The 13,347-nt window shown below is 50.6% G+C and overlaps 1 long non-coding RNA gene across 1 annotated transcript; it reads left to right on the forward strand.

Moving 5' to 3' along the window:
* Positions 1-5,901: 5,901 nt before the first annotated feature.
* LOC137468245 (uncharacterized) lies at positions 5,902-7,620 on the forward strand. Its single transcript, XR_010995825.1, has 2 exons — positions 5,902-6,449; positions 7,236-7,620. It is a non-coding gene; the product is annotated as an uncharacterized lncRNA (long non-coding RNA).
* Positions 7,621-13,347: the final 5,727 nt, after the last annotated feature.

The following is a 13,347-nucleotide window of genomic DNA, read 5'->3' on the forward strand; positions in this document are numbered from 1 at the left end:
CAGGTTTGTGCTTTTGGTGGGACAAAGATTTAAAAGTGGTGTTCACAATACCTAGTTGTGAATAGGTTCCATCATTTTCCCTCCTTTGACATCCTTTTAATTTCAACTCGCTGAATTATCTTTTCAATGGCGTCTGCAGAGTGGAAGTTAATAGTACCAGGGGAAATGCTTTGGTTTAATGTGGAGCATTAAACCTATGGGCACATTTTGGGAGGATTTAAAGGGACAAGGACCAGAATGTCACTTCTGTGCAGCTCTGGAACTTCTATCTAAGAGGCTGAGCTCCCTGGGCTTGGGCAGACTTTCTCTGCCTTCCCCTTGTGGAAGGAAATTCTAGCTGTGAACTCAAACTCATGAGTTTTAATTAGGGGCTGTTATTAAGAGTAGTATGTCTTATGATATAGCAGATTGCCACTGAGGTGTTTAAACTGTGCTGCTCTTGTGATGGGGGCCAACACCCCACCCAAAGAGTCTTGAGCTGAGCACCTGGTCAGCCTGGGAAAAGCATCTGGGAAGAAGTTTCTGCATTGTCCTCAAGGCTGAAGGTAAGGAAGAGCAGAGCTGTGCTTCATTTCTGAAGGTGCCCTGGAGGGGAAGACTCAGAGCTGCTGCCTCTCGTGTGCTGCCTGTGAGTTTTGCCAAACATTTGTACTGTGTGGCTTTACAGTGGGGATGTTCCTGTGGGTTGGGTGGTTTTGTAGCTGAGCCAAGAGGTGAGAGAAGGGTCCAAAAGCTGTCTGCTGCTGGATGCTGAAGTCTTATTTCTGCACAGGACAGGGAATTTTTAGTCCTAACACGTCTGCCAACCTCCTTTTTCCAGGCTTGGGGTAAGGAGGATGATGGTCTCTCCTGCACAGCTTTTATGTGCATGCTGGATTTCCTTTTCAAACAGTCTCCAGCTTTGCAAGGAACTGGAACACAGACACCCCTACTCTCCAGTGCCATTCTGCTTGCACCCCCTGATTTTCCCAGAAAGAAGGGGGCCAGAAAATGAAAGGCAAGGAACGCTAAAAGAGTTGTTACGGATACCTTTATCTGATCAGTTCTGTAATGCTTGGATGGCTTGAGCTGGGTATAAATCAGTTTCATGCCACTTCCCGGGGTGTGTGGCAGACACCTCATTGCTCCCCGAGCCCCTCGGGCAAACAAAAGATTGTCACAGCTTCTCTTTTGGCCGGCTCCTCTTCAAAGAATCCTGAGCACATGCTCCGGTGCTCCCGAGCATCCCTGCTTAGTCAGCTTTCCCTGCCTCCACCGGGTACAGTTGGGTCTTCTCCATGCTGGCTCCTGCCTGCTGCTCAAATACAGTAACAGCCTCATGCTGCTGTCATGCCAGTGTGTGTGCCTGCCCCAGGCGCCTGTGCTCTAAAAATAGGGTCATGGCAGGGGACACCTGATCCCAGCGCTGTCCCTTGACATAACTCAACCCTTTCATACTCCGGGATGTCCTTTCTTAAAGGGACGTCGCTGTGTGAGGGTGGTTGAGGCGCACAGGGGGTTCAGCGAAGCGGGGGCGGGCACGAGCCTGGCTTGGCTGCCCCTGTGCTGGGTGGTTTGGGAGAGACTGTCACAGGAGAGGCTGGATGCAGGTGTAATTTTGTGGGAGGCAAGCCCAGGAGAGAGTTACCTTGGGAGAGGAGAGATGACAGTGTGCCAGCAGGGCGTGAATGTGTGACAGTGTGGGCAGGGGAGTGAAGCACTGGCCAGCGCTGGGACTGTCTGGATCCTGCAGGGCACAGAGCTGGGGCTGGGCGAGCTCCAGCCAGCGTGGGGGCTGTGTTCAGCAGTTCCGTTTCTGATCTCACACTGTTCTCCTTTAAAGCGCTTTCCTGTGCATCCTGCTTGGGCCAAACATGCTTGCTTCACACTGCTGGCTTTGCTCCAGGTTAATAAAAACATAAGGAAATGGAAACGCAGCCTTTGGGGATGGTAAAACCCTGCTGATCCTGTTACTTGCCTTCTGCAAGGTGAAAGCGCAGTGTTGATGCTGTTGGGGACAAAGCCAAGGTGTTTCCTTGAATTTCCCCTGCTTACCACTTGGATTTGCCCGGCTGGGAGTCTGTGCTGCCCTGTGGAGGTGTTGGACAGCCACTGGTGCAATAGGGGAAAACCCTATTTCCAGCTAGAGCAGGCAGATGAGCCTCGCTTCAAAGAGGCTCCTTTGTCAAACTTTTACTTGTTGCTGGCTGGGAAATCCCAGGGAATACCCAGTTCCAGGCTGGCTGCCTGGCAGGGAGGCTAAGGGGTGAGCCACAGCACAGGCAGTGCTGGGAGGGTTCCCCTGAGATAAGCAGTGCTGCTGAGGACCAAAATATTGAACCCCTCCTTCGCCTTCCTGCCTTACCCAAGAGTCCTGCAGAGGGGGGTCAGCCCTGGGAGTTTCCTGTTTGGGTCATTTCTCCCTCCAGCCACTCTTCTCATTTCTTCTGCTTTGCTGTGGTGGCTGAGCTGGAGTCTTGTGCCAGAGACACTGATGCAGTGAGTAGCAAGCAAGGGTCAGAGGAAGGGTAGATGTGGTGCTGAGGCACACGGCTCAGTGGTGGACTTATCAGTGCTGGGGTAACATTTGGTCTTGATGATCTTGGAGGTCTTTCCCAACCTTAATGATTCTATGGTTTTAGTTAGCAGGAGCAGAATGGAAATTATTTTAAAAACTACTCCCAGGAGCCAAGCTCACTCCATGAATCAAAAGAGTTTGAAGCTGACTCCTCCCTTCATTTCTGTGCTAAATAATGAAACTATACATGAGACCCATCATTTGAGCATTAATGTATCAGGGAGTGGTAAGTGCAGGCAGCTGCCATTCCCAGGCTCTGTGGGCTGCTGGTAAACATTCAGCATCATCAGTTTTGCACAGGAAGAAGGCACACATTATTGCTTTAATCTTGAACATATCCAAGGTAACTGGAAAAATAGCATTTTATCTGTTAAAATTTTTTTTCAGAACATATTTCCATTTCAGTATGAGGCCAGTGGTGTTAGGAGAGGGCTTGACACCACCACACAAGGCAGGAGAGTTGAATGCCATAATTGTAAAGACACAGAAGTTTTCTCAGTGTGCTCATTCACCATTGCTTTTCTGCTAGAAGGAGGAGCAGAAGTAGGTGACAGGAACCCAGGTTTCACTTGGAGCGGTGGTCAGGGGCAAAAATCTCCAAAGAGGTCTTGAAGAAGATGAAGTTTTAAGTATCCCACCATGATGTCTGCCTGCACCAGTCTTGCTAGTTCTGCATTTCACCCATTAGTGTGGTTTGCATGGGCTCCCCCATGGCAAAGTGCAGAGACTGTTTTCCTGCAGTCTCTGCACTGTCCTATGATGGATCCTCAGGAGCAGCACTGCCTCCTGCCCCTGGGGTGAAGAGAGCCGTTGCTTGTTTCTGGTTTGCCAGTCCTGCAGAAAGCCCCGTCCATGCCATGTGCACATTTTCCTCCAGCAGCCTGACGTGACTGTAGATGGTTGCTCTCTTGAGCCAGGTAGGAACCACAAATCTGTCACTAAATAGATTTTCCTTTTGTTGTCACATTAATTTGCAACTCATTAATAGTGACAGCAGTGAGGTACTGCATGGATGCAGATTTGCATATTCATGGTTAACTTATTATTAAACAAATAAGATTTCCCTAGCTTAGGGAAAGTACCAGAGTAATGCCACATTGTGCATTACAACAGCCTGAATGTTTTATTTTCTTTTTAATATGTTAATAGATGCAAGGGGCGCTCTTTTTTAAAGTAAATGTGCATCTATAAAATAGCGTGTAATTTAAAATATCACAATTGTTTAAATAGTAATCTCCTAAAAAACCTGCCAATAATTGAGCACAAATACCTATTTAATGTACAAATCAATTAATCAATTCTAAATGCTGGCTTTGTTGCCTGATGACCGTAACACAGGCAGTACCAGCAAGGCACAACCAAGCACTCTGCTGGCGAGGTGACCCAGAGGTGGAGAGCTGATCCCATGTTTTATGGTTCGTTACAGTCAAATTGGTTAGTTCTCACAGTCGCTTTTGTTTCTTCTCCCCCGAGGAGTGGTGGGAGAGAAAGTGAAGACGGAGCTTGCTGGGGTGCTCAATGCCACCCTCCTGTCCTGCTGGGCATGGCTGAGGAAAATGTGGCCATGTCAGCTCTGCAGGGACCTCCCTGCTCCCCCTTTTCTCTGCCAGCAGGCAGCCACTACCTGGATGTACCACCTAGACACCAGCCTTGGCTCAGCCCTGGTGAGGAGGAGGGCAGAGCTCTGCTCCCAGCATGGCAGGTGGGCAGTGGGCAGCAAACTCCCCTGGCACCGTGGGTTTCTTCCCCTGTGCTGAAGGAACTGTAGTGAAAAGCCCTTGGAATTCAACAGGCACTCAAAACCTGCAGGTGAGAGGAGTGGGAGATGTGGAATGTGGGGCTGTCCTGCAGGCAGGTGTTTGAATTCACTTGCTGGTGACAGCAAAGGTACTTTGCCCTCAAGGAAGCACAACTTTTTTCTACTGGGCTATTCAACTATCCAGTATGCACAGCAACCCCCTCTTCAGATCCCTGCTACTGCATCCATATTTTTCATTCCTTTCTGGCTCCTTTAAAAATTTGTAGGGTGCTGGGCATAACTACATGTGAGGAAACCAGCTGGTTATTGCAGTTCCCCTCAGTCCTGGAGTGAGGTTTTTTCCTGACCTGACTTTCCAGAGTCCTTTGACAGTGTTGCTGAACCACAAAATGTGGTTCTTAGCCCATCCTGCTGTTTCCTTGTGAGTCACAAGCCACCTCCTTTGAACCGCTGGCCTGTGCTCCCAGCCTCCCCAGGCTCTGGAGCTCCTGTTTCTGGCTAACTGCAAGGGGCCCTGAAGAGACACAGATAAAACCAAGGATGCTGAAATGCAGCCATAAGTCACCCCAAAGACTCTATCCCTGCAGGTGCAGAACAGGGTGAGGCTGTTTTTAACACCTGTGTACAGCAAGCTCAGAGTGCCCTTCTCCAACAGGGGATAATTTCATTTTCTGATGTGGGATCTGCTTTTATCTTCATCTCCTGGCTCGGGTCTTTCCTTGGCACAATGAGGAGTGCCAGTGAGACTGCAGCCTGATTTCCACTGCTCTGTGGCTGCAGGCTTTTCCACACACTGAGGATGTAGAGGGTTAGGCAACACATGTGGCAGATGCTCATGATGTCAGAGATGGTGTTTAGTATTTGTAGCTGTCGAAATTTCAAGGAAAAGGCTACCTAATGAAAACCCTTTTCAAATATGGCATGAAACTCCTGTTTAAGTAAAGCCTACGTGAAGGCAAGTCCTGACAGGCCTCCTGAAATGAAAAGGGCAGATTATTTAACAGCTGATCAACACTAATAACCCTTGGCAAATACAGTATGCAAATTCAGAGCTGGAGCCAACATGTGCCAAAGGGACTCTCCTGTGACAGCCCGGCCTGGCTGCTCTCAAACTGCTGCTGGTAACCACAGAGCCCGGCGCTGGGAGCGGGGAGACCTGGGCTGCCACTGCCACGTGTCCTGTCCGCGGTCTGCGGGTGCTTGTTGAGGAGAAGTTCCTCCACCACCACAGGAATTTAGTGGCCATTTGGTGTCTGACCACTCAGTGGGGCTGGGCTTGGGCTCCCTTGCTGAGCTGCTGGAACTGATGGCATAGAGCACTGAGGGAAACAAGTAGTTTGAAGCTGGGTACCTTGTGTCCCCACTTCATGACATGTTTGGGTAAATAACATTTTTAAGTATCTTTGTGACCTGCCAGTCTACACAAATGTACTTCTTCTTTCTGAATTGGGCCAGTGCATGGGCAGTTAAGCAAGGGATGGAGTTGGGTTTCCAGAGTGAGCTCATCCTTCTGTCCCCTAGCTCCAAGTCATGAGGGTGGCTCTGTATCTGCCTGCCTGCCCTGCACAACTCAGCTTTCCCCGACCAGGGATCCTATCTGTGCTACCCACCAGCTGCTGGGAGCATCTGGGGATTTGAGTCACCTCCCTGCAGGGCCAGCTCAGCACGTGGCAGTGCTTGGGAATGTCCCCACAGGGGCTGGATGCACTCGCTAAACCAGGAGATCGGCCCAGAAGCCACTCAGGGTGGGTGGGTACAGTGTGGGACACAACCCACCCCCTGCAAGGGAAAGAGGCAGTGCTGCCTGGGTCTGGGAGCAGGGCAAGGGGTCAGGCAGAGCCAGGGAAGCGTTGCCCTTTTGGTGGCAGTGTGGCATTACCTTGGCTCAGAAAGCTGGGTAAGCCCGTGCCTCCGGAACCTGGATGCTGTGCCCATCCACCAGCTGGTGCTCCCAACACAGCCCTGAACAGCCTAGTGACCAAAGCTGCCTGGTCCCCAAGGGCTTACCTCTCCTGAAATGGCTGCCATGCCCAAAGAGATGGAGTGCCTTTGAGTACTGCTGTTTTCAAAGGCTCAGGAGTGAGCTTGACTAGCAAAATCAACAAAGAGATGCAAGTACGCTGCAGCAAAAAGGTGCTTTGTAAGTCTGGGAGTCAGCCCTGGGCGGTGGGAAGCAGCAGCTCAGTGTGCTGGGAAGCCCTGGAGAAGGGAGGGAGTGAGGGATGGAGGGTGTGTTGCTCCCGAGAAGCAGCGGCTCAGACCAGCACACGGCTCTGTGGACACAGAGCAGCGTCTCTGTCTTCAAGGTTATTTAATAGTAAACAAGAGCTGCCGGGAGGGAAGGAACCCACGGCCGCCCAGGCACTCCCAGGCTGTCTTGTGAGCACAGCAGATGTGGCACAGGCAGTGCAGGCTGGAAGAATCCAGAAAGCCCTTGCCCGGGCTTATTTCTACATCTGCAGATCACCTCAAAAACACAGCCTCACGCTCAGCCCACGTTTGACTTGCCAGGGCTTCAAACACCCCGCCAAGTTTCCAACAAGGTTAAAGCCTCTCCTGCTCAGTGTTTGCTTTCACTTCACCTGCGGTAACTCTTGGTGCTCCATGGGCCCTCAGCTTTGCTTTAGAGGCAGAACAAGGTGAGTCAGCCCCATCCCTCACCCAGCCCGTGCTGGAGGATGAGGATGTGGAGGATTAGCAGAGCAGGTCTGCTCAGCAGCTGGTGCTGAATCACAGCAAGACAGCCCCAAGAACAGTCCGTCTTCTGCTGCCAGCGGCTCCCAAGTGCACAGGAATGCAGTATCCCAGGCAGTCTGTTTGTGAAGGCGTGAGGCAGTTTTTAAAACATGTAACAGAGACTTCTGTAGGGCTTGGTCCTTTATAAAATAAATTTATTTGACAGGTTTATTTCTTTATCAGGTATTTGTCTAACCCTGTGACACTGAGACCTGATTTCCTGGTACAAATGTTAAAATGTAAACTCACAGACAAGTGGACTGTCACAACCAGTGTCCAAAACACCCTCACTCTGGTTTCTCATTGAGTGTCCTGGTGTGACAGCAGGAGACCCCAGAGATGCTGGATAATCTATGCTATGATCATACCAGGAAAAGAGCCCCAGTAAGAGGACAAGAGACAGGCTTCTGGCCTGTCCTGGCTGAGTGGCTGGTGGATTCAGGGGTTAAAAACAAGCCTTTTGCCAGCGGTGCCTCCATCCAACAGGATGGAGAGATTAGAAACACCTAAAGCGCCTGAAGGTTTGCAGCACCACCGACTGATCAAATAAAAATATGTGAATCATAAATCAATGTAATTTAAAGCAGACTTATTTAGAAATTGAGATTGGGCACTAAGGGACTTATTCAAACCACTCTGGCTTGCCATTAGCCACCCCCTGCAACTCTCAGTGCTCTCCTGGGGTAGGTGAGGTGGGGGTGCCTCCCGTTTAAATCCGACCTGGGCAGGGAGCTGGGACAGGGCGGCTGGGGAGGTAGCCAGGGCGGAGGAGGGACTCAGCTGCCTGCTCAGCCCGGCTGCTGCCTGGCCCTGCTGGCCACCGACAGATGACAGCCAGACGGCAGGGGCAGGCTGTGCCGTGTGGCTGCAGCATGACAGGAGGTCCCAGAGCAGCCCAGCGTGTCAGGGACCACAGTCAGGCCCAGCAGAGACAGACACTGGAGAGTGCCTTCCCTCGCTCACTTGGCTTAGCAGGCAGCTTTGGCTGTGCTCCTGCCATCATCTGCCACCTCCCCTCCGCAGCATGCAGCATCCTGAGCATCTGAGGAGGGGCACGCTGCAGTTGTGCACAGTCTGTGTGTGTGTGTGTGTGTGTGTGTGTGTGTGTGCAGGGGGTGCTGGCTGCTTGTTCCCAGCCCCAGCTGTGCAGGAGATCCTATTACCTGAGCCAGAGCAGGATCCAGGAGGGGGAAGGTCGGCTCTTGGCTCCCTCTTCCCATCAGGCTTGCAGTCACCCCGCAAACACATTAGTTTTCCTAAAAAGGCACCGGAGAGCTTGAACAGCAATACCACCGTGGCATTTATTAATTTTTTAGCAGAGCTCTCCCCCCACCTCCACTGTGATTTGCATACCTGTTAATCCTCTCCCTGCTGCAATAATTCTGTGAAGGATAGGGAAATGATATCTGAGCAATAACTCCTTGACTCTGAAGCTGTGGAACGCTGTGTGCCATCCTGATCAGAGCAGAGACTTCCAGTGAGTGCAAGCAGGAGGTTTAACTTCCCAAGAGATGCATCTCACCTACAAGACCCAAGGAAAGCCATCCATCCTGATTCTGTGGAACCCAGGTCTGCCATTCCCAGAAGGCTCTGCCTCCAGGAAAGCCCCTGCCCTTGGCAATATTTTACCTCCACAAAATCACTCTTCCCTCCTGGCAGTGTCCCTCCTGCAGCAAAGTTGGCTCCTGTGAGAGAGGGAGGAAAGCCCTGCACTCTGGAGGTTTCATCACTTCTTCCAGCCTTGCCTGGGGAGCTGGGAACACCACCAGCTTCCTGCACATGCTGGGATTGATCATCCCATGGCAGGACTGTGCTGTGAGGCAAGCTCTGGCTCCAGCACTTCAGATGGCTTCTGGTGAGGTCTGTGACAGTTTTAACCAGCAAGAAGCTGCATTAATCACTTTTTTTACTGCTGTCTTTATCCTCTTTCCCCCAGGTTTTTATTTGATTTGAATTTGTGGATGCCTAACTCCTTTTGCAGTAAAAATACCCTAAAGATGAGTCAGTCATGTTCAGGTCCAGGTCCAGGTCCAGGTCCAGGTCCAGGTCCAGGTCCAGAGAGCAAATTTCTCCAGAAATCTCTGGAAATGTTGAGCCAGTTTTTCTTGTTATCCCACTTCCTCTGTGACCAGGAGGGGACAGGGCAAGTAGGCAGGGGAGGAAGGAAAGCAGGGTGAAGAGTAGGTGGTGGAGAGCTCTAGGGAGCTCACTGCCCTTATTTGGAGCCAGCAGTGTGGGTGGACAACAGAAGGAAACACAGGAGAAGAGCAGGAAACTAAGTTTGAGGAGGACACTTTTATCACATGATGACAAGTCCCCAAACAGCAAGCATCTCTTGGTGAGGGAGTGACTAAACCCCCAGTTTGCTGCAGCTTTGTTAAAACTGTGCTGCGCTCTGCCTTTGCTGGAAAAAGAAATAATTCTTAAGCTCTGAAGGATGGATCTTTGAGGGCTCTGGCATCCTTGTGTGCTGTATGTGCCCCTATGACTACAGCTGCATAGACTCAGCGTGCAGCAGTGAGGGAGGTGAGAGGAGAGGTGATGCTCACCATCACCTCTGTCCTGTGACCAGGAGGAGCTGCCCCTGCTGCTTTTTGGCAAGCACAGGCGGGGAGGATCAGAGGCATGAGGACAGCAAAGCCAGCGTGTGAGCCAGGGTGAGGAAAGGCTGCACCACTGTCCTGTAGGGCCAAAAGGGAGTGTCCCTTGGCTCTCTAGGGACAGAGGCTCGTGCCACAGGCAGGGGGGCTGGGAGGGGGGCAGGGCACACCTGGAGCAGCAGATTAACACAAGCAGGCTTGGGTGCCCATGCTCACACCATGCACAACCTGGGAGTGACTGAGGCAGGGGTTCTACAGCCACCCCAGCCCTGCTGGCAATGTTTGCTCCATCAGGCACTGACAGTGAGGTCTGGGAGGTTCCTCTTTCTGGGCTATATTAAGGCACACACAACGGCTTGAGAGTGGGGTGAGAGGACAGCAAGGAGTTGTGAAAGAGCAGCACGCCGGAGCCTGTGAGTAACTGAGGCCTTTTGGCAGTGTTTCAGAAAATGGGGTGGTCCAGTTAGGGAGTTCAGGAAATTGTCTGAGTTAGATTAAACATTTTCTAAAACCTTCTGGGTTGCTTGAGAGCTGACTTGAAAGTTGGCAAAGCTAAATAAAACAAAAGTTAACACATTCCCCTCAAATTACACTGTTACAGGTCTAGTGTAAAATCAGACTATTTTTCATTAGTTTCACCATCTCCTTCCATCTGAAGGCAGGAGTATCTGCACAGTAAAATACTGAGAATCTTGAACAGCCATGCAGGGGGCCACATGTGACACATAAGAGCTTTAGAAGACATTCCAAAAGCCATCAATCACATAACTTTCAGGCAGAAAACTGGATTTCTCTCTAGTTGAAGCCTGGGTGTAAAAGAGTCTCTGTGGGTCTGAGGCTCACTGGAGTCTTCCTTCAGCACCAAACCCCTGGAGTGCCCAGCAGCAGAGAGCTTGCTCTGGACATGCTGCTTGTTCTCCAGTAGCTGCACTTTGTCCCTCAGGAGACAAGACTGCCGCAGTTTGGGCAAGAGAAGCATCATCTTTCACATCAGCCCTGCACAACAGAAACAATGGAGGCAACAGAGGGGTTTCTCTCTGGAGAGGATGGGAAATGCACGATGCCTGAGCAAAACAAGAGCTCCTCTGCCCTCATGCCTTCTGAGAAGACTGACTTCAAGCTGGGCGTCTCCCCTTCCCTTCGGAGAGCAAGTGGAGTTGGAGCTGCCTGAAGCAAAGGATTTCCACCGCTCGTGCGGGCTGTGTGCAGCCAGGAGATGCAGAGCACATCCACAGCCTGCACCTCTCCATCTCCCTGCTGGAGACACAGCCCCTGATCCAAAATCCCCACCAGCTTGGGAGACTACTCGCTCCTTGTCTCTTGGGAAAAGTTTCTGCTTGTGGAATCGGAAGTGGTATCAGGCACAGAGCAGATGTTGGCGGCTTCCTCGCTCCATGGAAATAAGGAAGTAGGAAGCCCATTTAGACAAACAGCTCCACATAAATCTTAGCCTGATGTTTCTTGCCTGTGCGATCTGTGCAAAGGGTAAATTGAACTCTGCTTCATTGATGAAGCCCAGTGCTATTAGTTATACCTGTCTTTACTGCAATGCTGCTTTGGGTGAGAAAAGAAAAGCAGTATGGCCCCAGGAGAGAGAAAGAAATCAGAACATAAATGCAAGTATCAAAGCAGAAAAATGCAGAGAGTGGTATTAGCCCAGGGTTTGTTGGAGAAGAAAACAAACTCTTATCGCAGCAAGAGCAGAGGAAGCCATCCCACTGAAGGGAGGAGACAAGGAGGACAGTCGACATCCTGTGGAGAGCAAACCTAAGGTCTGGGGGAGGGAGAGCACAACCCCAAAGGCATGGCGTTGGGAGGGGATGCTGCTCTTAAAGACACAGCTTCCCTGCACGCCCCTGCTGTGGGCAGCGGAGCGAGGCAGCCCAAGGAGCAGCCCAGGCAGCCGGGGAGGCTCAGGGCAGGGCTATGAGTGCCCGTGTTCCCAAACTATGGAGCTTACAGGCTCCTTGCCATCCGCAAAGGCCCAGGAGAAAGTGAGAGCCTAAACACCCATCTGGAACCTGGTCAGATTAAAATGAATTATTAAAAGAAGTGAAGATTTATTGCCTTTAAAAATTTATTAACAGGACAAAGAGAACAACTTTCTGCAGGAGCAATGTTGGGAGGCAGCAGCAAGAAATGGAGTTATGGCTTTGAAGGTGGCCATCTCCAGGGGGGAGCTGGTGGCTGGTCTCTGACCAGGGGGTCAGAAAGGAGTCAAAAGCAACCAGCGCCCAGTCCTTTCTGGCAGATGTTGAACCTCCAAAGGACAATGCAGGGGGACCAAACAGAAACTGTAAGGACACCTTCCCTTTCAGCATTCCCACCTCATCAGTGATGGCACCTTGGCTAAACTCTGCAAGAGCCACAGAAGCCTGTTTGCTCTGCTTTCGGAAGGAGCAGTCACCAATCTGCCCTCAGGCACTGGATTTCCAAGATATCACTTTTTTAATATAGCTAGGAATCGAGAAATGATTCCTGCTCCGACCTCTAGCAGAGGAGGAGTGACTCTGTGGGAATGAGAAAAGGAGGAATGATCCAGGGGAGGATTCCCAGCAGTGAGTCAGAGGGGAAAGAGACTGAGGTGGAACTGGTAAAAATAGTTTGGGGAACAAGGACAAGTCCTGAAAGAAAAGAGTCTTTGTGCAAAGAGGATAAAATAAAATCAGAAAGGGTTGGAGCAGCACCACCGAGATAGAGCTGAAACGGAAGACCAGGAAGAAAAGGCAGGAGGGGAACACAAGAGAGGTTCCTGTCAATCCTTGTGGTCAATTTTTAACACAGCTGTTACATTTTGTAACATTGTAACACAGAAATTAAGATTTTTAACACCAGGGCTTATTGGAGGCCTTGCTATTTCTAGCCATCTGCCAGTGTTGTCTGCACTGGCAGGTGGGGATGAGGACACTTTCCGTAGTGACTTCAGCTTCCAGTTGTGTTCTTTATGTCCAAAGGGTGGTACTTGAGGCAGAACAGCTAAAGGAAGACCCTGTTCGTCCACTTCTGATTTTAGCCTCACCTTGGTAAGTATTTTCTGGTGAGTCCACCTCATGTTGGAGCTGGTAGGGAATAAAAATTCCTCCTGGCACTCCTACCCACCGAATAGTACTTGACAGCAACTGCACTGCCAATTTGGATTCCATCCCTCAGTGCCCAAACCTATGAAAATGAATGTAGCCATTTGTCTTGTCACTTCCCTTCTTCTCCCGGCGTTCTGTCACATGAGCAAATTACAATTGCAATGAAAGGGACTAAACCCAGCATGCTCTTGGACTTCCCTGCTCTTCACCTCCTGTCCCTCTCTGGCCATCCACTTCTGTGGGCCTTGGTCTGCCTGCCTCATGGATTTCCTTTCGAACGTTTATTTTTCCTGCCCGTGGTTGAACATCCCTTCATGCACGTAGCATTTAATTTGTGTACGTGGCAGTGACGTTGGCCACAGCAGTGTTCTCTATGCAACAGAAGCCATTTGCTCATGTTGATTTACTTTTTAGAGCTCCTTACGTTTGCTGACTGAGATGTGATCTCTTGCTCATTTCTGTTGAAACACACAAAGAGTACTACAGTTCAGAGCTGTGGCCCAGTCCAGAGGAAAGCATCTTGGAGCTCTGACAAAAGTGCAAGGGAAGTCCCCCTCTGATCCCTGGGCTGTGGTTTACAAACCAGATGGTAACTTTTATGTATGTATGGCCTTT

This window comes from Anomalospiza imberbis, chromosome 2 (genome assembly GCF_031753505.1).
Source record: "Anomalospiza imberbis isolate Cuckoo-Finch-1a 21T00152 chromosome 2, ASM3175350v1, whole genome shotgun sequence".
Classification (NCBI taxonomy): Eukaryota; Metazoa; Chordata; class Aves; order Passeriformes; family Viduidae; genus Anomalospiza; species Anomalospiza imberbis.